The sequence below is a fragment of the Physeter macrocephalus genome, chromosome 14 (genome assembly GCF_002837175.3).
Source record: "Physeter macrocephalus isolate SW-GA chromosome 14, ASM283717v5, whole genome shotgun sequence".
Classification (NCBI taxonomy): Eukaryota; Metazoa; Chordata; class Mammalia; order Artiodactyla; family Physeteridae; genus Physeter; species Physeter macrocephalus.
The window spans coordinates 72,167,746-72,195,054 of NC_041227.1; the positions used below are offsets into that span (position 1 = coordinate 72,167,746).

General features: G+C 45.2%; 2 long non-coding RNA genes across 3 annotated transcripts in view; one reads left to right on the forward strand and one right to left on the reverse strand.

Moving 5' to 3' along the window:
- The window catches only part of LOC114487735 (uncharacterized), a 182,004-nt gene extending 167,264 nt beyond the window's left edge, over window positions 1-14,740 (forward strand). The window contains exon 4 of one of the 2 annotated variants that reach the window (XR_008619288.1): window positions 14,658-14,740. This is a non-coding gene — a long non-coding RNA (uncharacterized lncRNA). Of the gene's footprint in view, window positions 1-2,241; window positions 2,488-14,657 lie in introns of those variants that run through there. The other variant, XR_008619286.1, reaches the window with a different exon arrangement.
- The window catches only part of LOC102984234 (uncharacterized), a 550,122-nt gene continuing 525,529 nt past the window's right edge, over window positions 2,717-27,309 (reverse strand). The window contains exons 8-9 of the long non-coding RNA XR_008619294.1: window positions 6,239-6,337; window positions 2,717-3,872 (exon numbers count right to left, since the gene is read on the reverse strand). This is a non-coding gene — a long non-coding RNA (uncharacterized lncRNA). The remainder of the gene's footprint in view (window positions 3,873-6,238; window positions 6,338-27,309) is intronic.

The window sequence follows — 27,309 nt, forward strand, 5'->3', positions numbered from 1 at the left end:
AACCCGTGTCCCCTGCATCGGCAGGCGGACTCTCAACCACTGCGCCACCAGGGAAGCCCAGCTGTGTTCCTTTTAAAAAACAGCATTGAAATCTGGAGTGGTCTGACCAGTGCAGAATAAAGAGGGTCTAATAGGACGGAAACATCAGAATGATAACCTTGGTGAGCTAGCCAAAACCCTCAAGTCGAACCTGAGGTCCCTATTTGTTGATATCCATGCAACTGTTTCGGGAGCTTAGGTGGAGAAGTTTACCTTTATTCTGACTCTATTCCGTCTCATCAGATGTGACCTGTGATTCCAGCCAGTGCGGACATGCTGTCATGACTCTCTTTCCCACCTGCTCCCCATCCAGGGGTGGAGAAGAGATTCTAGATGAATTACCTTCCAAGGCATTGATTAGCCACATTTGCTGATGATCATTAAAAACCCTTTCACATGGCTGTGACTTTTTCTCTCTGGCACTCTCCTTTGCCAGAAGGAAACTGGAAGCCTAGCAAGTAAGACTTACCTCTCTTCTCCCCATTCCATGTAAGAGGGTTCAGTTGAGAGCAAGCCCGGTGGTCCTCCATGCCCCGTTTTTTTCCTACGTGGCAGCCAGGGGAGGGAAGGGGAGAAAAGGCACGAGCAAACTTAATGACCATCCTCTGATTGATTGTCCATTGGGACTGGCTGGTGTAGGGAGATGGTCTCTGATCTAAAGACTTAGGTGTGTAAGAATTTAGGATAAATGCTTTTTCCTGCGGTCCAACAGAGCTTAGCAAGAGCTCTGTTTTGGGGGTCCAGGCTCCATGCCGGGCTAACGTTAGTCACTTTACTTTGCCCTAGAGAGGACATCTCCTCCAGAAACTCATCATGATGAGTGCCTAGGGTGTTGTTCAGAATTAGAGCATTCTTAGGCTTCATACTACCCCATTAACACTGGCACAGCCTCTTGATGTTTCAAGTCATTGCTGATGGTCAAAGTCTTTACCAAGGGTTGAACAAGGTAGGGTGAGTTTAGGCCCTGTAGAACATAGCTAAAGAATCATACCTTGTGCCTTATAATCATGGAACTTCCAGAAGCTGGCATTCATTTCCATCCTGTATCCAGGTGGTCAGCCACATCTACCTGGATATGCCTAATTACGGGAAGATCACTATTTGGTAGACATCCACTTAACGTCTCACTAATCCTTAAAGTCAACTTTAAATAAAAAAGAATCTGTATTCTTATAATTAAGAGTGTTAGTCAATGCCTGAGCTCAAAGCAGCAAATTCATATTCAAACCACTCCCTCTGCTGTATTTGCACTTGATAGATTTATTGCACTTGATAGATGCTCAATAAATATATGCTTAATAAATTTAATAGTGTTGTTTACTGCCCTGAAGGCACAGTGGGTCATTTTCATATAAGTGGCCACTCATGTCGGGAGATTTGAAAGATGTTTTATGTCAGTACAAGAAAATTTTCTTTCATTCAATTTTCTCAGCATTTAAATAAATAAATACTATCCTGCCAGGCAGTGTGGAAGATGCCGGGAAAAATATAACTAAGAAATGTCCTTTGACCTTGAGGATTCTAAATTCTCAAGTAAGGAGAAAGGATATACACTTAGATACTTATTTTTTCAATATGACAGAGTTATACAGAGCAATGTACCAAGTGTCATGGGAGTGGAAGGCAGAGAAAAAACTCTGACACGTAGACATAGAACCAACCGAGCACACTTAGGTTCTCGACTGTGATGGGGGTTGAGGATGTTGATACCAACCCAACATAATCAGGTATGATCATTCTGCTATCACTCTGTTCCTGTCTCAGTCACTGGTGTAAGCAACGGCTAAAACCCTGAAGTAGTCTGATCCCCAGCTCCTCAGTTTCCCAAAGGTGTGAGTAGTTCAAGAGCAAAGGGAAACCTGAAATTCGTCATATGCCAGTCATTAGCAAACACCAAACATCTCCGGTGTTCCAAGCCTGGTAGTGGGAGGACAAAGAGATGTGGCCAACAAAACCCTTGCCTCAGAGAGCACAGAGTCGGGTCCCAGACACTGACAAGGAAGTAAACATACCATGCACAGAGCAACAAAACCCAAAACACAGACAAACATAGTGCCTTAGAATATATTTCTTCTTACATGTAACTTTACTTGTGTGAAAAGTCTATGGTAGACAGTCTGATTTAGAAGGCAGAAGAAAAATAGAAAAGGAATCTGCTGAGGAAAATTCATTTTTGCTTTTGACACTTTCTTCTTACTTAAGATTCCTGTGTGTGGTCTTGATGCCTGGAGCTGCAGCAGCCATCTTGCGAACATGAGGAAAAGCCAAGTGACTCCAGAGATACCAGCCCAGCACCCTCACATCACTGAGCCAATGAACACACCCTGGAAGCACCTTCCCAAAATTTGTGTTATATGAAAAATGTAATGATTTTCTTGCTTAGGCTGCTGTTAGTCTGATTTTATGTTACATGTAGTCAAAAGCATTCCTAAATGATACAAAGTCTTACAAAAGTAAAAACTTGAAATTTTACATAGATAGATAGATATAGATATATAACTATATATATATACATATACATGTATGTGTGTATATATAATTAATTACCTTTCATTTAAAAATTACATGATAGAAAAACATTAAGCATGTAAATACATGCATGTAAGTAAAAAACAGGCATGGTCCCTTTCCTCATTCATATGTACTGAGGATGGAAGGTATCATTACACTTGTAACTGGAAAATCTCAGCTTGCTCAGTTATTAGCTTGGTAGACTAGATTCATTCAGTCAATCATCTCCAGGGGAAAGACAGTATTTCCAAGGGAGTGAAAGTATATGAAGAAATATAATTGGACATGAGATGGTCCTGAAATATCTAGGATAGAGGGCAAATAGTTCCTAGAATGTGAGTATTTTGCATTACATGTGATTGTCTCTGTCTACTCACATACAAAGATGTTTGAGTTCCCATGTCAATGGCTGCTCATGGATAGTTCAGACACCTCCTGCCCGCCCACTTCACCATGCAAGCAGCAGTCCCAGCACTAGGCTCCTGGCCAATAACAGACCTTCTTTAAAGAGCACTGGGGACACTTAAAGAGGAGTTCTGTAGACATTTTAGTGCCTGTTTAAGGCCATCTCTTTAAATACCCCAAAGATGTATAAAGAGAGTGTAGGATCTAAAAATGTTTTTTGCCTCAAGAAAAGTACTAATAGACTTCCTATCACTTAGCCTCTCTAGGATATCTTATTCCCTGAAAAATTTTTTAAAAGAGTATCTTATCTTCATAGCATTGCCTTCTGTGTGCCTTTGTTTCACCATGACTTGAAAGTATTATTTTTCTCCCAAGAGCTCGTTTTTCCTAGTGTTTTTAAATAGTAGAGTCCTTTTATTTACTGGAGTGCAGAAAAGGGATTTAATTTTTTTCTCAAATAGAAAATGTCTTTCCATGAATCAAGCACATTCTTGCTACCTAAAAACAGTTTCAGGCACAACCCCTACGCAAAGCATTCACAAGTCAATAAGTCTTGTTGCAGGTATAATCCACCCTGGCAGGGTAAGTCCAGAGTAATCCTTTGGAAGAAGTAGCTGCTGACTTGGGAAATGCTGCGATTCTGCAGGGTCAGGCAGAGCAAGGCATTAGGCCACGTGCCACAGAGTTGCAGAAGTGGAAATTCTCAGTAAGTGATGTTGTGATGTGCTGGAAAATAGGTTCTCAGGAAAGAACACATGGAGAAACAGTAGGATCCAGGAGGATATCAGAAGACAGGCTTCAGGTTGCAGAAGCGGGAGCGATGTTGAGAGGAAAAGATGAGAGAGTGCCCGGGCTGGATCCCAGCCCCAAAGCTCAGCCAACACGCCAACTCCTTGATGCGAGATTTTCCTGGGCACCTGCTAGGGGCAGAGTCAGAGAGTGAAGCCCAGGACCGGACCAGAGAGATGGTGAGCTAGGTCGGATGTAAGAGATACACAGGCAACACAAAGGATGGGGCAGGAATGTGAGCATTTCATTATAAAGCCCAAGTCTGAGAGTAATTGGTAAGGCAGGGATGGGTAGACAGCAAAGAGCCCAGTTAGTGGCAGGGCCAGAATCCAAAGGTGGGTCTTACTGAGACCTGAATCAGAGTGAGAACACTGACATACGATGGGTCTGTCGTGCAAGGTCAAAGAGACAGAAGTGGGTCACAGAGAGACAGCTTAGCTCGAGAACATTGGCTTAGCTCCCAGGCAGGATTCCCTGGCATAAGACAGCCTTATCACAGCTACCCTTCATCACACCCAACTCCTGCTTGCTGCTGTTAACCCTTTTCTTCTTCCTGTTTCCTCTGTGTCTTCCTCTGGCGGCACACCACCATTAGCCTTTCTACCTAAAAAACCCACCCCAGCAGTTAGTGACTTAAAACAAATCCACTTCTGTGCATTGGATGGGAGTTTGCTGATTAGGACCCCTTAACTCGGCTGTGATTTATGGGAGGTGATTCTGGCTGCAGCCAGTAGTTTACAGAAGTGGCAAGGCCTCAGCTTTGGGAACCAAGACAAGATCATCTCCTAGAGCGAGGCCTTGGACTTATAAACAAAGTAAGACCACTGTCTCATTGGACGTGAAGTTCTCCTTAAGAGATAGAGTGTATGTCCAATAGGTCTCAACAATGACGAGAACAAACCAGAAGGTCCTGCCCTCATCTCCATGAGTCAAGGGTCTGTGATGGAAAGCCAGTTCCGCTGAGTTTCTTCAGCTTTCCAGAAAAAAAATGTATGGTCCTTCTAGTTGACCTGTCAAGACAAAGGCCCTTGGTCCTATAAGACTGAGACAGTGTCAGATACACATGGCAAAGACTTGGGCACAGGGCTTTCTCTAGGAAGGACTGCTTGATGCCTTTCTATGTAGCATCTAATCCACTGTCTACTGGTACCATTTTGTCTTTGAACTTCAGCTTCAATATTAAGTGTCCTGTCTTATTTTACTGTGCCTGAGACCACTTCTTGCTCTCTTTTTCAATTATCCAGACATCCTGAAATAGGCCTTATTCCCCCAACTCTGCTAGAGTCTATCTCCCCGGCTGAATTCTGCACAGAAGGGTTTTTTTTTAGATTAGTGTCCAGCTTCCTACCTCTGCCTACTGCTGCCATCTTGGAAGTCTTGTCCACCCCTCCATTCATCCATGAGGCATTTAATGAGCACCTACAATGTGCTAGGTGCTGGGGACACAGATATAACCCCTAACGCTATGTTGTAGTCATTGGCAGAGACCTTTAAATATCCCTGGTGTCAATGACCCGCCTTCCTTGTCCTTCTTGCCAACTGGCAAAACCCATCTGCCTATGTGTTCTCCCAACCACAGACGTGTGGCCTGTGGTTCCCGTGATACTGAGTGTGGCTCAGATTAAGCCAGGCAGGAAGGAAGGGAGGGTCATGATTGGTGCAAAGAGCTGTGCTTATCTTGTCACTTCACTCCACCCACAGCGGGGCGGACACAGCTCTTCTTTATGTAGAAATCGTCACTGTGTTTTGTCCTCTGCGCCTGCCAGGGACACTCTTTCTCCAATATCCACAGCGCCTTCCATCACCTCTTAAGGTCTTTACTCAAACGCCGCCCTCTCCATGCAGCCTTCCTTGATGGCACATTAAAAATGTCAAACACCTTTTCCGCCGCCACATACCCCCTTCCCCTGCCCTGCGGTATTTCTCCCCATGACCGCTATCACCGTGACATTCTATATATAGTACTTATTCGTTTGTCATTGTCTCCTGCGTTAGAACATTAGTTCCAGGAAAGCAGGGTTTCACCTGTTTTATTTGGTGCTGTCTAGAAGTGGAGCTGGCAGAGTAGGTGCTCGAAGAATGTTTATGGAATAAAGAAAGAAGAACGTCTATAATCTATTACTCACTGGCCCAGGGACTCTCGCTCTATCATCTTTTTCAATCCTCTCTCCACCCTGTTGTTATCCTTCATCTACTAGAGTCAGAGCCGTCATGTAATATGTGTGAGGTCCCTTACTTGAAGATATGGGCCTGGGATGTGAGCCCACGCCTGCCACCAAAGTTACTATATTTCTCGGTAACCTAAGTGGCCTCGTTGTAAAGATAAACAGAAAGATGAGGAGACAGAGAGAAAACAACATGCATCTGAGCCCTGGTACTTCCAAGTAGCCTATTAAGAGTTCCACGGCCGGAAAAGCATCATGACCATTTTTGGTTTCCGTTTGTCCATTGAACCGTCAAGCACAGCTTCACCAAAGTGCGTTCCACGACGCACCTACATTATGAAGGCCCAGAGGGAGCCTCTGTGGATTGGGGCCATTTCTCCATAGGAATCACATGTCACCAGCACCCCCATGCCGCTGGCTTCTCGGAGCTGTAAATAGATGAAAGATGTGTAAGTCACACAGTACTTGCTAGTCTGCCCGAGGGGAGGAGGAGAATGCTACCCAGCAAATCAGGCCTGTTTAAAATCTTTCTTAAGGAAATGCATGATTTATGAGCCATTTAGAACACAGCACTGAATCCCCGTGTGTTCTAAATGAGTTCGACAGAGAAGCAGTTGTTGGTAGGCAAGATGTGGGACCTCTGTGCATGGCTTCCTCTTCTTGTTTCTAAAAGAGGAGGGATGGCAAAGCAATCTTAGGGCTAACGATGGGAAAGAGAGGTTGCTTTGAGAGAAGTATGATTTAACCCTCCAGCCACGGAATTTGAATACCTTCAATTGGACAGGTTTTTTTTTTAAATTTTTTATTGAAGTATGGTTGATTTACAGCGTTGTGCTGGTTTCTGGTATATAGCGAAGTGCTTCAGTTATGTATATATACATATATATATGTATATATACACACATACACATTCTTTCTCATATTCTTTTCCATTACGGTTTGTTACGGGATATTGAATATAGTTCCCTGTGCTCTACAATAGGACCTTGCTGTTTATCCATTCTCTGTATAATAGTTTGCATCTGCTAATCCCAAACTCCTAATTTATCCCTCCCCCACCCTCACCCCCTTCCCCCTTTGGTAACCATACGTTTCTTTTCTATGCAATTAGACTGTTTTGATGTTTGATAGTGTCACTGAGACTTAGCACTCTACACAAAGAGCTCGATATTAAAAGTGCCAAGATTGTGAAGGGCTTGTTTAGTCCACAGACAAAAGCAAACATCCTATCAACATCACCTTGAAAGCACCTGCAGGCCCCATGTGCTGCTCTGAAATCCTCTTAGCCTCTGGACCATAAGTCCCTTCCAAAGAGACCCTGCAGGACTGTCCCTTAGGTCAGCACAGGGCTGTGGTTGATTGATAGTGACTCTGCATGTCTGCTAACCAGCCAGGTGACCTATAGGACGTAAACGTCTCAACTCTTTATTTTCTCAACTGTAAAATAACAGGGCTGGACAAGTAAAATTCTCTGGACTGTTCAACTGAAACATTCCTTGTTCTCATGACACCTGTGGTTGGCTTTGACGTATCAGTAACCCTGACTGTCCTCCATCCCCACTTATTCTGAAGGAGAATTTTCTGCCTTCTCTAACTTACCCAAAATGGTGGCTGATTATTTGATATGTTCAAGAACAATGAATAAATGGGTAGTGACTGAGACAAGGCCACTTGCTAAGTGTCTGCTGGTAACTTTTCTAATTCTTCTAGGTCTCAGTGCTGCTAAGGCTTGATTATTTACAGGAAAAAAAGAAAAAAAAGACAAAGTTGCTGAAGAATGGGTGATGTAACAAATAACTAGGACACACTTCACAAATAGCGTTGGGTTTCTCCAGATTTAAATATATCAAAAGAATGAACTCTAAGGAACAGTTCAAAATTGTTGAAAGGGAGACATCTTGGATATTGAGCCACAACTTTGGGTGAGTTTGCGGGCGGCTCTGATAGGAACCGCACCGTCATTTCCTTTCTGTGTCCTCCTTCAGAACCATAAACTTGGCTGCAGGAGCCCACTGCTGGTACAGCTATTGCCAACGAGCTAATTGAGTTTGTTGGCCTTGAAAAGGCATCAGTGTAGTAATGAGATGAGGTAATGCTGTGTTCCTGTCCTCTGGTTTCCCTCTGTGCCATTACTGAGGCTTTATTTATGAGACTGGAAACAAAAGCAAAACACAAGTCACATCGTTAGATGTGACTTGGGTGAGGCTGGAAGAGAGCATGGCTTAGTTTTCCTTTGTTTTCAAATACATCTGAGATGCAGGGGTTCGAGTTGAGCAGGGCAGCCCCGGAAGGCAGGTGAGTGTGCCCCCTCTGGGGTTCCTGAGGGTCTGGTGGGCGTGGCTGCAAGAAGAACACATGCCCGGGGTTGACATCTGGAAGTAGGGAGCTGCAGACTGAGAAAAGGCTGGTTATACAATCACCAGTTATAAACAGAATCAGAATGGCACAAGGCAAGGTCAAATTGACCCAGCAGACACGGAGATCAGTTTGGAACGAGGGGAGGGCGGGAGTCCCTCTGATCCAACGTCGAAGGAAGAGGAGCATGTCTGGCTGGCTGCACCATGGAGGTAGCATGTCTGTCACAGGCCAAGCAGGTGCCATGCAGGGAAGTCCATCAGGGCTGCGGAAGGAAGAGCAGAAATAAACTCAGGCAACGAGTCATCGGAAATTCACTGAGCCTCTCTGTGCCAGAGGCTGGGCTACAGGAAGCCAGGCAGAGCACCTGCCCTTGAGGAATGTACCTTCTAGTGGTGAAAAAGAATGAATGGGGCATAAAGACAGACGGACCAATGGAATAAAAAAGAGAGCCCAGAAATAAACCCTCAATAGTGGTCAAATAATTTTCTTTACGAGTGCCAAGACCATTCAATGGAGAAACAATATTTTTTAACACATGGTGCTGGGAAAACTGGACAGCCACAAGCAAAAGGATGATGTCGGACCCTTACCTTACTTACATCATCTGCAAAAATTAACTCAAACTGGATCAAAGACCTCAATGTAAGCGCTAAAGCTGTAGAACTCTTCAATGAAAACATAGGGGAAAAGGAACTGATGGGTATAAAAATAAGTGAAAAAGATCACTTCAGCTACACCCAAGTGGGACAAAGAAGATCGAACAGAGAACTGGGCGGAGCTGGAGAGGCTGGTCAGGGAAACTGTCTCAGGGAGGGTGTACGGAGTTGAGCTCTGAAAGATGAAAATGTGCCAGCCCTGTCACGAGCAAGGGAAGTGCTCCAGGCGGGAGGAGAATAAACCACAAAGGCCTTAAGAAAGGAACAGGCTTGATGTTCTGGTGGTCAGTGTACCCAGATGGAGGTAATGAGGGAGAGGAACTGGGAAGCAGAAGCAGGGACCAGATGGTGGGGGGCCTGAGGGACCACAGTGAGGAGTTCACATTTCACTCTCAGGGAGACGGGAAACCACTGGAGGGTTGACCAGGGGAAGGACGAGATGTCAGTCCTTTTCCCTGTTGTGTGGAGCATGGCTGATGGCAGGAGAACGTGGGAGCTGGGAGTCCAGCAGGCGCTTTTGCTCAGACCAGGACTGCAGCAGTGCCCATGGTGAGAGGTGGCTCGATTCTAGACATTTTGGGGGGACTTAGAGCCGATGGGGCTGACTAATGGGCTGGATGGAAGGCATGAGGGAAATCAAAAAGAAGAAAACTCAAATCCCAAGATTCTTGGCCTGAGCAACTGTGTAGATGACTGGGGTGCCATTTAAGGAAATACGAAAGTTGAGGTGGGGCTTATGTTTGAGGAGACGTACAATAGTTCTGCTGGATCCTTGTTAAGATTGAGATTTCTATTAAGCCTCCTTACGGAGAATTTGAGTAGGCCGTTGGCTTTATGAGCCTGCAATTCAAGGAAGAGGTCCAAGGTGAAAATAAAAATGCAAGATGTATGTGTGTTTGAACATGAGTGTGTGTGTGTGTGTGTGTGGTGTATACATATGTTCATACATATACATGACTTTGAATAATATATGCATGCATTGGAATGATATATGTATGTGCATTTGTTTATAGATGTGAGCGTGCGAGTATTTCATATATTGTATTATGTTATAATACAATGTACTATATCTAATTCAAAGTCCTGGGAGTGATTGAGATCGCCAGGGCCAACGCCAGACCTGGGAGAACTCAGGGTGGGACCCGCTGGTAGAGGGAAAGACAGCAACAGTGACAGAGGAGGAATGGTGAGTACAGGACTGGAATAGAAGGGAGATCAACGGAATCTTGGAAGCCCGAGGAGACGGGGAAGGCTTGGTGGCTTCGAGGACACCATTGCTGGGACACATAGCTCCCTCTACTCTCTACCAGGGGTTCGGAAGTGGTGAGCCCGAGAGGCTTGGGCAGAGAAAGCCAGACGAGCTTCCTGGTCTCCTCTGATTGGGTGTGTGTCCCCACCCCTCCCCAGCACAGGGATCTGGACCCTCTCAGCGCTCCATCCTTCAGAATCGTGCAGCAGACAGCCTCTCAACGCCACTCACCCCGGGGGCAGGAGCCCCATAGCTCACCAGGCTGGTTTAGCACAGCACCTAGGCCAGGCAGCCTTCAGATGTCCAGATGTTCACTGCAGGAGTCTGGAAAGGGGCAAGGACTGGGAAGAAAGCCCCAGAAAGAGTTCAAGAACAGGAAGTGTTGATCACTGACTGCTGGCCGAATCTGGACTGGCCTCGCAAGCCAGGCTCCCCTCTCTATACCCCAGCCAATCTCCCTTCTTGTCGCGAGACCAGAGATTGAAACCAGGCTCTGCTTCTCTGGAGCTGTCCAGCTTTTTGAAAATCACCCAATTTGTGTGAACCTCGGTTCCTCACACCTCATGGAGGCTACTAGAAGAAAACAGGAGATAATGGGATAAAGTGAGTAGCGCCCAGCAGGTACAATGCCTCTGAGAATATAGGGTGTTACTTCCGTCTGTTTTTCACAGAAATCCTTCTGATAAAATTCATAATGAAGTAGAAATATCCATTATGAGTTGCATCCTTCTTTGTCCAAATGCAGGGAACAGAGCCTCTAAATCTACCCCTGGGACATCTCTTATCTTGCCATCTGATTCTTTAACTTCTGTGCCATAATTAACCCCTTTTAGTGTCGCCTCCTCTTCAGCTACACACTTCGCGCGGTGACCACCTCGTGTAGCAGCTACTTCACGTCCCCAGGAGCGCAAATATTTCCTGAGAGAATAAATGATGGTGATATTTGTGGCCTGACACACAAACATCACATACACACACACACTGAGTTGCAAAGAATGAGATCATTAAAATATTTTTTACAACACACTGCACAGCTGTATTGTCTGAATCACTACTTGACAAAAGGAGGGGGGAAAGCATGGAAGTGGATTCTGTGAGCTGAGCCTAAACATGGAGAATGAAAGTCCTGTTTGTGAAGAGAGGGGAGAGGAAAAAGTGCTTGCTTCCTAATGGAAGAGAGAAATTTCTGCGAGAGGAAAAAAAAAAGACAACCGAAAACAAAAGCAAGATGAATCACTTTCATTCTGAAAGGAACACGGTGAAACAATGGTGCTAAATGAGATGGAATTCCTGACAAAGATCTTCTCTGTTCTCCAAGGGCTTTTATGGTGCCGTGTGTGCCACGAGTTATGTTTTATCTTCCCAAAAGGAGTCAGCGTACTTTATTTTCTGCGCGGTACCTCTCTCTGCCTCTCCTCCCCACTTGCTGAGATTTAAGTCAACTATTGTAGTGCTCTATGTCTGCTCAGCCTTAAAGATCTGAAAAGCCCTGAGTTTGCAAGAATAAAAAAAGGCCTCCGGTTTGACAGTGATAGATCCCACTTGTCCCCTCGGGATGACATTCCTGCACTAGGAAGACCACAGATCCTTCCGATAACAAGCTCCAGCTCCAGCTCGCCTGCGTCTTTATGCAGAGGTCAGGGCACCTGCAGGAGGAAAGGAATGGCCCAGGTCAGGGCACCTGCAGGAGGAAAGGAATGGCCCGGCGAGCTCTGGCTACTTTTACCGAGCCCAGCAGGGATGCTCCATGTTAGATGGGACAAGTTTAGGGTGAAAGGGATGGTAGAGATACAGCCTTTGAACTCAAGGATGTTAGCATGGGAAACAAGATTGAAAACACAAAAACGATCCTTTTAACTTAGACCTAAATCCCTACTCAACTACTTTCAAGAAGTGTGCCTTTGCCTCCGTAAATCTCAGTCTCCTCATCTCTCAAATGGGACCTCTGTCACAAAGTGAAGGAGGTCATGCCTGTGAGGCCCTTATCACCGTAGTAAAGGGCTGGAAAGATACCACTTGTTGTTGTTATTACTTTTAGAGACTGTGAGATTTGTATATCCCTAGCATTTCTTGGAACAGTTAGTGATTAATACCTTTTTATCTTTAATGAGTGAACAATTAGAATACAATTAGGCAAAGAGAATTGCATTACTCTTCTGATTAAAAGCTTGGTACCCAAGGGATGAAGTCCAGACTCTTTAGTGTGGCTTTCCATCCGGCCCCAAACTCCCCTGCCAGCCCCTGCCATACCAGGGAGAGCTCTGCAGAGCCACCCCCAATTGTACATGCCGGCTGAGCTACTCACGCACCTGAACTTGCCTTGCATCTGTAAGTCTGCACACAGCATGTGTTCAGTCTTTCCCTTCAGCACCTGTGAGTGAGCTGGAGACTTTCTATACAACTTTCCATGCCCAACCCAAATGCCACTTTCCCTATGAAGGCTTCCTTTCACTGCCCCAAATGCACTGGAAGTTTCTCTCCCCTCTGGGATCCCACCGTGTTTTACAGCAGTGCTTTTTATAGTGTGGTCCCTGGACCAGCAGCAGCAGTATCAGCAGAGAACTTACTAGAAATGCAAATTGTTAGGCTCTGCCCCAGGCCTACTGAATCAGACACTCTTGGGGTGGGGCCCATCAACCTGTGTTTTAACAAGCCCTCCAGGCGGTTCCGATGCAAACTCAAATTATAATAGAAAACCATCACTTTATGCAAACTTCTACTATAACATGTCTCACAGTGTATTAAAGTCACTTGCCTAAAAACAGGACTGTCCTCCTTGCCTCTTAGCCAAGTTATTTTTCTTGTCCGTGTCCTAATATTTTATTGAGTTACAGCTGATGATATACAATATTATACAAGTTACAGGTGTACAATATAGTGATTCACAATTTTTAAATGTTATACTCCATTTATAGATATTATCAAATATTGGCTGTATTTCCTGTGTTCTACAATATACCCTTGCAGCTTATTTTATACTTAATAGTTTGTACCTCTTAATCCACTACCCCTCTATTGCCCCACTTCCCTCTCCCCACTGGTAACCACTAGTTTGCTCTCTATATCTGTGAGTCTGCTTCTTTTTTGTTATATTTACTAGTTTGTTGTGTTATTTGAATTCCACATGTAAGTGACATCATACAATGTTTGTTTATCTCTGTCTGACTTATTTCACTTAGCAGAATATCCTCCAAATCCACCCATGTTGTTGCAAATGGCAGAATTTCATTCTTTTTCATGGCTGAGCAGTATTCCATTGTGTGTGCATGTGTGTGTGTGTGTGTGTGTGTGTGTGTGTGTGTGTGTGCACCACATTTTCCTTATCCATTTATCTGTTGATGGACATTTAGGTTGCTTCCATGTCTTAGCAACTATAGATAATGCTGCTGGGGTTCATGTATCTTTTCAAATTAGTGTTTTTGTTTTTTTTCAGTTATATATCCAGGAGTGGAATTGCTGTGTCATATGGTAGTTCTAGTTTTAGTTTTTTGAGAAATCTACATTGTGTCCTAATTTTCCTCATCTATAAAAATGGGCATAATCATATTACCTTGCAGGAATGCTTAAGAATTAGAAATAATACATATGAAATATGAGATACAGTGTCCCAAACACTAATCCCCTCCTGACCCCTTCACCCCTGACTTCCACCTGTTTGTTCATGCTGCCTAGCCTATCGGTCATTATATAGAACTTTCTACTGCCTTGAAAAAGAGACGCAACTGACAGGTCTGTCCCCAGGTGGAGGGAGTCTGTTAGGCTTTTGGGAATTGTAGGAGATGTCCCAGCATCGGCAAGGAGAGCTCAAATCATTACGAGTGAGTTAAATATAAGTTAACAGGACATAACTTTTCAGCAAGAGGCTGAGACTGGGAGGAGAGAGAGATCATTCATGACTATACACAGGCAGGGATGAGTCAAGCTGAGGTCAGGTAAGGACGAGTTGGGGGGATGGGCAGGGGGCTATACAGTCATCTTGGCTGGTCTGCCTTGCACGGAGTTTTCTCTCTCACGGTTAGCTAGCATGCAGAAGATCCCAGAAATCGCACTGTTTTCCCATGAGCCTGGTTCTGAAACCGTGGAAGCACCTGGATGATGGGATCACTCTGCAGGCCTGCACCAGGGTAAAGGCTCATTGCAGCTTTGCTGGCAGGACGTGTCGGTTGTGCTGGTTTGGTTACACGTGTGATAAATGCCAGGGGGGCAGGCAGGGCCTGCAGTGATCTGGGAAGACTTCCCAGAAGTGAACCATGGGGATAAACGAGATGAAAGAGATGTGGGATTCAGGTGGGCAGAGAGGGCTCAGTCAATGTTCCAGGGAGCAGCCTGGACAACCTCTATTATGTTCCCTTAGAGCGATGTTTGCTTCTTTCATAGTGCTTTTCACAATTCGTAATTATTATTTGCTTAACCCTGGCTTCCTTCTCATTCTATGCATTCTAGTAGGGCAGGAACCATGTCTAATGTTCTCATCATTTTATCTAGAGCTGGGTCTGGCGTGCGGTAGGTTCTCAACATATATTTTCAGTATTCACCCTGATGAACTCCGTTGAAGTAAACGAATGAACTGCCATATTTCAAGGGTGATGAAGGACCAGGCTGGCTGACACAGAGGGTCTGTGCTGGTGAAGCAGCAGAAGGTGATCAGGTAAGGTGGGGTCTGATTCTAGAAGGCTTTGACATTTTTGCCAGAAACGTTGGACTCGACTCCATAGTCAATAGAGAATTGTGAGCTCCTGGAAAACAAGAACTATTTCTCACCAATTTAGCACATTTGTTGGGTACCCAGACCGTGCCAGACATCACACAAAACTAAATCAAAGAGCATCTCAGTGTTGAAGGAGACCAGAGTCCGGGTGGCGACAGGCATCTGTGGTGTACGTAAGCAAAGAAGGCATAAGGCAGGAATGATGAGTGCCACACGGGAGAAGCAGGCAGACGGTGCAAAAGGAGCTCAAAGGGGAGACTTTGACGTTCCACTGGGGAAAACAGAAAACCTTTCAAGGATCACGACGTGTTTGAGCTGGACATGGAAGAAGCAGCACTCAAGCTTGGAGAGCTGAGTGTTTAGGGAAGAGACAGCGGCTGTGGAGTTGGGGATGTAGGGAGAAAGCGGGTGGTTGGGCTTGTTGACTCGTCTTTGCCTCCCGCATGATGTCAAGCGTGATGCATTGCACACTGCTGGCATTGGACGATCATGATGTCTGTGAGTTTTATCACTGTACATCCTTGAGCAGGGGAGTGACAGGGGAAACTGCAAGTAGTTAATACGCAACTTCATCAGAACTGCAACTAATTTTTCGCCAACCCCAAATACCACTCAACTTATAGTGGGTGCTATAGGTTGGTCCATCAAGTGGCAAAAGAGAGGATGGTTTATGTGTGTGGGATATGAGTCATTTCATACAGCCAGAGAATTCATACAGGAACTATAAAGGCAGGCCAAGACAGCCATGCATGAGTTTACACCACATCCAGGATATCATCCTAAAAGCAGCAGGGAGCTTCTGGAGAGTTTTAAGCCAGGGGCATAGGATCAGACCTGAATTTTAAGAAGATCATGTGCCTGGCTTATGAAGGATGGGCTGTAGTATCGGGTACTCTTCCTCCCTGCTGCCAGAGTAACTACACTTTTTCTCTCTCTGCATATCTGTCTTTCCCTCCCACCAGAGAAGAGCAAGTTCCTTGAGGTCATGGAGTGGATCTTATCCACCCTTGTGTACAAGTGGTTGTCAAATAGAAAGCACTCCTTATTAAATTAGAAAGATTGTAGGGAAGGAGAACCATCGAGCAACAATTTGAGTAATTCAGGGCAGGAGTGACAATAGCTTAAGCTAGGATAGCATTTGGAAAGGATGGAACATGGGAGACAGATGTCAAATACACGAATGGTAAAATATAGAGGACTTTGTCACAGATGGGGAAAGGGGTGACAGAGAGGGGAAGTTAGGAATGATTTAGGCCAACTAGTGGATGGCAGGTGGCCCTTTGGGACAAGAAACAGAAGAAGAATCAGGTTTAGAGAAGCACAGTGCAAGTTCCATCTTGGACATGCGGTCTTGGGTAAACCAATGGAACTTTGAAGGAGAGAGGTCTGAAAATGGGTTGGATTTGCAGATATGGGGCTCAGAGACAAACCTCAGCTAAGGAACGTAGTGACTCCCAAATCAATAGAATGATGGATGAAGACATGGAAAGACCTGAAATCACTCACGCCCTATCTAACAATTGCGGTTACCTATCCTTCTCATTTTTGCCATCTGGTCCATTACAAAGTGGTGTCTCACCGTTGTTCTAATTTCCGCCTCTTTGACTACCAGTGAGTTTGAGCCTTTATTCATCTACTCATTGCCTACCTGGGCTTCCCCTTCTGGGTATTGCCTTGGGATAGCTGCAGCCCATTTTTCTATTGGTTTTCCTTGTCCTTCTGGGTTGGTTTGAAGGATTTCTTTGTATATTCTAGAAATTATTCCCTTGACTGTTGTAGGCATTGGAAATCTCTTGCCCCCGTCTGCCATCGATTAAATTTTTATGTGAGATTCCTAGCTCCTGCAAGGGGAAGGAATACCTTAAAAGAGCCCCAGAAATACAGAAAAAGAAGCATATTTTGAGTAAGATAATGAGTTGGATACTGGACAGGTTGATTGAAGAGGGGTTTTTTGTTTTTTTTTTTTGCGGTACACGGGCCTCTCACTGTTGTGACCTCTCCCGTTGCGGAGCACAGGCTCCGGACGCGCAGGCTCAGCGGCCATGATGACGGGCCCAGCCACTCCGCGGCATGTGGGATCTTCCCGGACCGGGGCACGAACCCACGTCCCCTGCATCGGCAGGCGGACTCCCAACCACTGCGCCACCAGGGAAGTCCAGGAGGGGCGGAGTTTGATAGGCAGAGCTGGAAGCGGGAGGGAGATGTGCCCCGAGGCATGCTCCAGGGGCCCCCTGTCAGAAAAGCCCGGGTGTGGGGTTGGGTGGGGTAAGGATCAGCAGGGAGCGGGACTGAACATGCATAGAATGTTTATGTGGACAAAGAGCTTGGGGTGTGGCTGAGAGGCACTTGGGCTCTAACGGGCAGCTAATGCCAATCCAAGGACTTGGTCTTCATCAGTGGTGACGGATGTCCAGCAGAGATACCTGCCCAGAAACATCCTTTAGTTAGCTGAGTCTGCCAGTGGCACGGAGGGGGCTTGGGGCAGGGACAGACTGAAGCCAGATCATCAGTTAGGAAACGTGGCAATAGGATAGTACGATGGTGAGTTTTGTGCGTCAACTTGGCTAGGCTGTACAGTACCCAATTTTATAATCAAACACTAATCTAGGAGTTGTGACAGTATCTTGTTGATGTGATTAACAACTATAATTGGTTGACTTAAAGTAAAGGAGAGTACCCTCGATATGGTGGGTGGGCCTCATCCCATCAGTTGAAGATCTTAAGAGTGAAACAGAGGTTTCCCGGAGAAGAAGAAGAAATTCTGTTTCAAGGCTGTTAACACAGAAATACTGCCCGAGTTGTCAGCCTGCCCTACAGATTTTCAACTTGCCACCTCCCACAATTGCATGAGCCAATTTCTTAAAATATAATAGAAAATAAATATCTCTGTGTGTGTGTGTGTGTGTGTGTGTGTATTTCCTATTGATTCTATTTCTCTGGAGAACCCAGACTGATACTGGAAGTAGTTTATTGGCCTTTGAAACTTTTTGTTCCTGACTGTCATTAATTAAAAAACAGAAGAAAAAAAAAGAGGAGGGAAGAAACATGCAGTCCAATACATATGTATTTATTTATGTATAAATTATTTACCTGTACCCAAGTACTAATATGTTGTATCTATTACAAAACACAAAATGGAAAGTTTTAAAGAATGAACTATAGAAAGACCTGGCAATCCAAGATGTAGATTTTCTTCTTGCATCTGGGAAGGCATCAGTCTTGGGAATCAGCTGACCGAGGTAAGAGATGAGGAAGATTCAAGGACAACGTACTAAGGACTGAATTAAGAAACTCTGAGATGAGGAGCTAAGCCAGTTAATAACTTTGTACTCAGCATTCATGTATCTGTATTTAAGCGAAAAGATTTCCCCCCAATATACCCTTTCAATGAGTTTTTCCAGTTCTCCTGAAAATTGTTAGGGTACATATGCAATCAGAATCCTGGACATCCCCCAAATAACCAGACTCTTAGACGTTTTAAGCCAACTGTCAGTGTACATCAAGATTATCCTCACCCACCTCAAGGAGGTTGGCTCTGGTTTGAAATAATTCCCGGCCTTTGAAGAGTGACTTAGGGTCTCAACATAGCCCCACAACAAGGATGGGAGGTGGAAAAAATTAGAATGATGTTTCCCTTTTTTGTAGATGGGTATTGTTAATAATGAAAAAGCAATCGCCAAATTCTTAGAAACTGAAAGAAGAATGGTGGTGGCCAGGGGCAGTGGAGGAGGGGAATAGAGAGTTGTTCAGTGGGTATAGTTTCAGTTTTGTAAGATGGCGAAGTTCTAGAGAGCTGTTACACAACGAGGCGCGTGTAATTAACACTTCTGTACTATACACTTAAAGAATGGTTACACAAATTTTTTTTAATGGTTAAGATGGTAAGTTTTCTGTTATGTGCTTTTTACCACAATAAAAAAAATAAGCAAACTGGGGTTTGGTGAGGTTAAGTAACTTGATAGAGGTCATAGCATCCATCAGTGGATAGATTCAGGTTAGGATCAATGTCTTTGGGGGGCCAGCCCAGCGTCCTTCCCGTTGTATAGACCATGCAATATATATAAAACATAGAAGCTTTCCACCCTTTCTGCCTGTGGCCGTATCAATTTGGAGGAGTCAAGTCTGCCTTTGAGATAACAGATACTTAAGTAGATTCCAAATATTTCTTTCTTTAATCCTTTGTGTACAACATTGACTTTTCTAATCAATGGTTAAAATAAATCTCAAGGATTTGCTGGATTATTTGGGAAATGCAGCAGGGAACGCTTCAGCTTATCAGTAAGTAAACAGGTATAAATCGGAAGTTAGAAGCGGGGCAGGGTGCGGGGGGGGGGGGGGGGGGCGCGGGGGGGGGGAGGGGAGTCCCAACACCTGGCCGCCAACCAGGTCTGTGATTTAACTTTCAAATGACAAACCAATGACACGTGGGAATTAAACCGCTGGGGAAGCTCCGACATCACTCCATCAGAGCAGAGGGCAAAAGGCAAACCCGCCAGTGCAAAGAACGCTTACTCTTGCTTGGTACGCCAGGCACACAGGTGAGATCTACAGATTGAAAAGCTCCAGGTGGCCTCAGCATGGGAGGCCAGGGTTCAGAGGACGCTGCTTCCGAGCTGTTCCGCTTGCCAGCCTCAGCTGAGTCAGCAAGGCCTGACCATCCTTTCAAATAGGTCTCTTATTTGGTCCCTTTAAAAATTGTTATTATTTCAATGACCTTCTCCCAGGATCAGATAAGAAAAGATTTATTAAGCACATATGACCAACAGAGTAAGATAAAACCTTAAAATACTCATTGTGTTAGGCTGCTAGGGCTGCCATAACCAAATACCATAGACAGGGTGGTTTAAACAATAGACATTTGTTTTCTCACAGTTCCGGAGGCTGGAAGGCCAAGATCAAGGTGCCAGCAGGTTTGGTTTCTCTGGGGGCCTCTCCCCTTGGCTTGCAGGCGACCGTCTTCTCACTCTGTCCTCACCTGGCCTTTCCTCTGCACATGCACACAGAGAGTGAGCTCTGGTATCTCTTATTCTTTTTATAAAGACACCAGTCCTGGTGGATTAGGGCTCCACCCTTATGACTTCATTTAACCCTAATTGCCCCTTTAAAGGCCCTATCTCCAAATAGTCACATTGCATTTGGGTTAGGGCTTCAATATCTGATTTTGGGGGGAGGACATAATTCAGTACCCAACACTCATTTTTGTGCCTTTCTTTTCTATCCTTAGTTGCATGTGCCTTTTACAGCAGTCAATCAAAGTCATCTACGTTGCCTTGAGGCAAATCAGATTGTTTCAACGAAAATGTAAATAGAATCCAAGATCAAAACTATAATTTTATAAAACAAAACTTTTGTGTGATGGAAAGGAGAGAGTGAGGGTGTGTGTGTGTGTGTGTGTGTGTGTGTGTTCGTAAAGGGGACTGTTGAGAGCAGAATACCTTCCTAAGAATAAAAAGTGGGAAATTACTTTCCAGGCTTCCAAGTACCTTTCTCTAGAATTTGCTGTGTGATGTGATTTGCCAAAATGACGGGGTATATTATGAAAGAGGAAGGCCTGGGATCCAAAATCAGGGAATCTAACATGAAAGAGGTAAATGCCTTCTCTGGAGTTGTGGCTGGGGGAGACCTCAGAAGGCATCTGTGCCGCAGGCCCAGAGCACAGCTGATCAAAGTGGGAGCAGTTCCGCAGGGCTGAGTCTAGGGTACGACTCACACATAGATGCTTGCGTTGGGAAATAGTTCATTAAAATACTTTGGCAGGGAAATTCCCGGGTGGTCCGGTGGTTAGGACTCCGCACTTCCACTGCAGGGGGCCCCAGGTGCAATCCCTGGTTGGGGAACTAAGACCCTGAGAGCCGTGCTGAGCGGCCAAAAAAAAAAAAAAAGAAGAAAATAGTGTGCTCATGTGCCAGGTTAGGTTGCCTGGGTTCAAATGCTGGCTAGTCAAACAAATCTTAAATTATTAAAAAAAAATACTTTGGCAGGAGACAAAAGAGCCGCGCAGCTATACCTGAAAAAAGATACTTTGGTTCCAAAATGTGAGAAGAAAACTAGAAAGGCAAACATTAATGTGCCTAATGCAATGTTTACAAAACTTAAAATGAGAAACTAATCAACTGCAACCCACTCAATCTTTAATGACATGCCTATGTACATGTGTGTGTTTATTGTGGGATATGGATACATTTTTATATATTGTAGGATGGAGCCTCCAAAAATAAGTTTGTGCACAGCCCACAAAGATCTGAAAACAGTGCGGCCTATTAAAGTAACAATCTCCATGTCCCCTGGGTTAATGACAAGTTGGAATTACATCCCGAGGTCTACATCTTCCGGATGTGGGGCTGGTAGCTGCCCCCATCATCTGTGCTTGGTGCACTGAGAACAGCCTGGTGAGCCAGAAGATTCTGGACTCCATCTTCACCCTATAAACCATCTACTCAACATTGTCTGGCAAACATTCCTGATCAGAGGCCGCCCAGGCCCGGATCAGTCCAGCCAGCAAGAACAGAACAGCTACCACCCCAAGAGAACCTGGAGGAGCTCTGAACCCCAAGAAAGGGGCGTTGTCTCCAACCACTCCTGGGGATGCTGGGCTGAGAAGGGGCCAGTTAATTCAGAACACTTGCTACAGTTGTCACCGCCAAGGAAAAGTACAAAGAGGCTTTTTGTTCTATCTGGGGACCCATAGTCCTTAATGTTTCAATAACAAGAGGAGATAGGATGTAGGCCTAAAGGTCAATAGAGATAGCCCTCCAATATTTTGGAAGAATAGAATTATAGTTAGTGAGTCATGGGTAGGACACTCAAAATCTTCACGGTCACCAGAAGATTCAAACCATCTGATGTAGCGTTTCTTGTCTCCGTTCCGGCCAGCTTTGGGCTTGATTGACTGGAATATGCAATGGCTTGATGGAGGCACTAAACTCTTTGTATAGAAAACGGATCGTGGTATAAACACAGTGCGTCTTCTTAAGGGCCCTGTAGGAAGCTTTGGTTGCTGGTCTGCCAGCCGCTTCCCCACAATACACACACACACACACACACACACACACACACACACACACACCAGCATGCACGTCCTCCCCTGTGAGCAATGACGCACCAGGACCCAAGGCAGTCAGCTCACCGACCAGAATTTATCTAAAATGACACCCCTTTGTCCTTGAAAGCTTTTTGTTGCTGTCGTTCAGAATCCTGCCTGAAATAAAACCTCAAGACTTTTGTCTGCAACTTCACAGTTTGGGGCTTTAAGAAGAGAAGACAAGGAATTTCAAAGTATTGTAATTCTGCTTTGGGAAGAAATAGCTCCTGGCCTTTCTCCTCAGATGTCCACATGCCACACGGATTCACCTATTGACTTGTTCGTCCTTTCCACCAGCATTTACTGGATGCCAGAGCTGGGGATGCAAAGATGAACAAGGCAGAGTCCCCACCTCCGGCTCAAAGTCAGGTAAACAGACATAGAAAGTGCTGAGCGACCTGGAAGCTGAGGGCAAAGAGGGAGGAGCTGGCTCTTGTGTGAGGAATAGGATTCTTCTAGGTTTCGGGAGAGAACAGAGCACTGAGCCAGGGAAAGCAGGATGTGCACAGAGGCACTGAGCCGTGGGGGAGGAGGGGGCAGTGCGAGGCCTGAGTGCCCAGGTCTACAGAGGGGGAGTCGGGGAGCAGAGCTGGAGGTGTAAGAAGGGTTCAGATCAGAAAGGCTCCCCCGTGGCATCCAGGCCGTGTCTCATAGGTGGTGGCACAGCAATGGAAGTCATCGAACAGTAACTAAGGCAGTCGGGGATCTATCCAGATCTCCACCTAGATTCTATACATTACCTCTGCTTATGATAGGAGGACCAGGTCATGGAAATAACTCAGGGGCTGTTATGAGAGCCCAGGCATAATAGGATGAGGGTCTGGACTGAGGCAATACCAGGAAGGTAGAGAAAACGAATTCAATTCTAGAGATTTCAGAGGCAGACACTACCAGACTTGGGGACTGATTAGGGATGCAGGGATGGTGGAAGAAGCTTGAGTCCACAGTAAGACCATGGACACAAGCAGGAGAGCACCAGAGGTGCTGAGTGACTCATCCAGCATCCCACAGCTATCACGTTAAACCATACAAAATTGCCGATATCGACCTATACGCGATGCCAATTTCGCATGGTTCAAGCTAATCATAAAAAGTCAGACGAATCTAACTAGATGACATCCTGGAAAAAGCAAAACTATGGAGACAGTAAGAAGATCAGTGGTTGCAGGGGTGGAGCACAGGATTTTTAGGGCAGTGAAACCATTCTGTATGATACTATAATGACTGATACATGTCACTGTACATCTGTCCAAACCGATAGAACGTACAACACCGAGAGTGAATCCTAATGTAAACATGATAATACATCAATGTAGGTTCATCAGTTACAAGAAGTGTACCACTGCGGTGTGGGAGGTCGTTAGGGAAGCTGCACACGTGTGTGGACAGAGGGTAGACGGAAACTTCTGTACTTTCTGCCCAACTTTGCTGTGAAACTAAAACCGCCCTAAAATTAGTCTATTAATTTTTAAAAAGTAGGACCAAGACTTGAATCCAGCTCTACTAAATCCAAATCTTTTCCTTCCTGCAATGTTGCCTGAGAATGAAGTTTCCAGAGCACTTCCAGACTCAGGAAGCCAATCGGCCAGCTTTTTAAAACAATCACCCAGGACTTTAGCCCTGGAGGGGTGCATCTTGGAAAGAACAATCTATTCAAGGTGGGGAAGTTTGCTGAGAGAAAGAAAAGAAGTGAAAAAGTCAAACTCAGCGTGTAGACTTTGCAAAGTCATGAATGTAAATTACAGGTCTACTGGGCCTTCCCCATGCCTGCTCCGGAATGTTTCCTTCTCAACTAAGTTTAAGACACTTAAAGGACAGGACCAATAAGAAACTTCCTCTGCAGGCATCATCCTCTCAACCTAACTGATCATCAGAATTACCTGGGAGTTTGAAAAGCGACTTCTAGGTCCCAGCCCAAACTTGCTGCATCAGAATTTCAGAGGTAGGAGCCCAGGGATCTATTTTTTTAAACGTTCCCTGGGTGATTCTGCTGACTCTTCATCACAGGGAAGCACTGCCCTCCAGCATCTACTCAGCACGACGTGGAACACTTGGACGGTTCTCAGACTATTTGTTTCTTAATGATTGATGCATCAATCCAGTAGCAACGCACGTTTCCCCAGGCCAGTCACACCTGCCTGGGAGTTGGGATTGTGGTGCAACCAGCCAAGGCTCTGGAAACCCAGGAGAGTCCTCCCAACCTGTAACCCCGGGCAGAGTGTTAGGTGCACCCACGGCTGTCCCACACGAGCTCAAGGTTGCCCATCCTCTTGGTGGCGGCAAGATGGTTGTGCCCAGATCATTCTCAGCAGGGCCCAGGTAGCAGCCTGCTCACCGTGGGGCTTTCACTGCCTCCCCTGCCCCCCGAGCCAGCTGCGTGGCTCCGCACCCAGGGCCGCTGTCGGACCAGCACACCACTCATTCTCAGAAGCCATTACAGCAGGGCCTGCTCCAGCATTCCCTGCCTTGCATGCTAAGTCAAGGGTATCTGCTCCATATGGCAATGCATAACTTACAACACAACCTACTTCCTGATTATATAGCCGATTTCATACAAAGCTTGCATTTGCATACTTATTAATTTACAAAATTAATGCCATTTTCTTAGTCCATGACAGGATGTGTTCCTGGTCCCTGTCTTTGAATTAATTTTAATCTAAGGTGGAAACATTTGTTAAGGGAGTTGGTTCAGGCCAAAGTCATCAAATGCATGGCTATAAATGCCAGGAGGGTGTGGGGAAGAGAGGGCTAACGTTTACTGAGTGTATAACTATGCTGGGTTCCAAGAAAATTAATGGTGCAGAATGTGAGTCTCCAAAATAGCTCTGTGGTGACATATTGTTGCTGTTTTCTAAATAAGGACATTGAGATTCAGCGTAAGTAGCTGGCCCACTGTCACATAGTACGAGGCAGAGACTTAGATGACCACAAAAGTCAAGAAGCAGGGTTTCCATCCGCCCTGATTTCCATTAAAGGCCATTCTTCTGCATAACAAACATTTTTTTCAGAGAGAGTACCCAACACCCCAGCTATTTCAATACTCACAGATAGTCTTGCCATATATCATAACACTTTAGACAGACAGGAGTGCAAGATGCCCCCTGAGAACCCTGCCCCACCTGTTGCTACCAGCACTGGAGCGTACCTACTAAAGAAAACAAATGTTGGGCTTCCCTGGTGGCGCAGCGGTTGCGCGTCCGCCTGCCGATGCGGGGGGGCCGGGTTCGCGCCCCGGTCTGGGGGGATCCCGCGTGCCGCGGAGCGGCTGGGCCCGTGAGCCGTGGCCGCTGGGCCTGCGCGTCCGGAGCCTGTCCTCCGCAACGGGAGAGGCAACGGAAGAGGGAGGCCCGCATAACACAAAAAAAAAAAAAAAAGAAAAAAAGAAAACAAATGTTTTGGTTAACATTCCCACTTGGTGACAGTGTAAAAGCTTCATCAGGAAGGCAAGTCACTTTCCATTTAAAAAATTCTACCTTTATTCCTCCCTGTCCCTCCAGCCACTAACCTAAACCTCCTTCCCTTCCATACCTAACTTCTTGAAGATACAGCTCTCCAGTGTCCCTGTTGTCCCCATTTCCCCATCGATTCCTCAGTCTGTGTCAATAGGGTCTTCACCCCATCAAGCACGCTGACGCCATCACCATCTCAACCATCGGTGTCCTTTCCACCTGTCTCTGGATCAGATCTCTCCATGGAATCTGTTACCTTCAGCCATACCTTCCTTGAAGCTTCCTTACATCCATTTCCCCACCACAGACTCTCAGCCCTGCTCCCCGCTTCTCTTAGTGCTACTTCTTACATCTCCCTTTTCAGCTCCTCCTTCTTCACCCTGCAATTCCCTCACGACTCCCAAGTCTGAATCTCTACCCTCCTGCAGTCCATTCTCCACACCACTAGCAACAACATTTCTGAACTACAGTTCTGATCACGTAACCATCTTACTTGACATCTTCTCTAATCGATCCCTTGGATGGATGCAGTCACCTCTAGATCGGACGGTAGAATTCACACTCCTTGGAGGCAAAGAATGAGCCTGCTTATTCAGTTACTCACTGCCCCTAGAACATAATACATGATAGATGCTCAAAAAATACTTGTAGAAAGGATGAATACCAGTCTCACCATGATGTGAAACCCATCCCATTCTAGCTTTATCTCCCACGACGCCTTTAGACCCCAAGAGTCAATCATCTTTAACGTCAATACAGCATGTCCTAGATTTTATCACAACTCTCCACCTGTGTTCAGGCCATTCCCACATGGTGGGATAATCCTCCCATAGCTTCCACTTTGCATACTCCCTCCTTCACACTCCAAACTCAGTTCTGACTTTACCTGTTTCCCTGATGCCCTCAGGACTGGTGACAATAAACTGATCCTTCCTCCATGGAACCATCCTTTTGTTTTTTGTTTTAATTAATTAATTTCTTTCTTTATTTTCAATTTTATTTAATTTATTTTTTTATACAGCAGGTTCTTATTAGTCATCAATTTTATACACATCAGTGTATACATGTCAATCCCAATCGCCCAATTCATCACACCACCGTCCCCACCCCCCGCTGCTTCCCCGCTTGGTGTCCATACATTTTTTTCTCTGCTTCAGTGTCTCAATTTCTGCCCTGCAAGCTGGTTCATCTGTACCATTTTTTAGGATCCACATATATGCGTTAATATATGATATTTGTTTTTCTCTTTCTGACTTACTTCACTCTGTATGACAGTCTCTAGATCCATCCACGTCTCTACAAATGACCCAATTTCATTCCTTTTTATGGCTGAGTAATATGCCATTGTATATATGTACCACATCTTCTTTATCCATTCGTCTGTCGATGGGCATATAGGTTGCTTCCATGACCTGGCTATTGTAAATACTGCTGTAATGAACATTGGGGTGCATGTGTCTTTTTGAATTATGGTTTTCTCTGGGTATATGCCCAGTAGTGGGATTGCTGGGTCATATGGTAATTCTATTTTTAGTTATTTAAGGAATGTCCATACTGTTCTCCACAGTGATTGTATCATTTTACATACCCACCAACAGTGCAAGAGGGTTCCCTTTTCTCCACACCCTCTCCAGCATTTGTTGTTTGTAGATTTTCTGATGATGCCCATTCTAACTGGTGTGAGGTGATACCTCATTGTAGTTTTGATTTGCATTTCTCTAATAATTAGTGATGTTGAGCAGCTTTTCATGTGCTTCTTGGCCATCTGTATGTCTTCTTTGCAGAAATGTCTATTTAGGTCTTCTGCCCATTGTTGGATTGGGTTGTTTGTTTCTTTAACATATTGAGCTGCATGAGCTGTTTATATATTTTGGAGATTAATCCTTTGTCCATTGATTC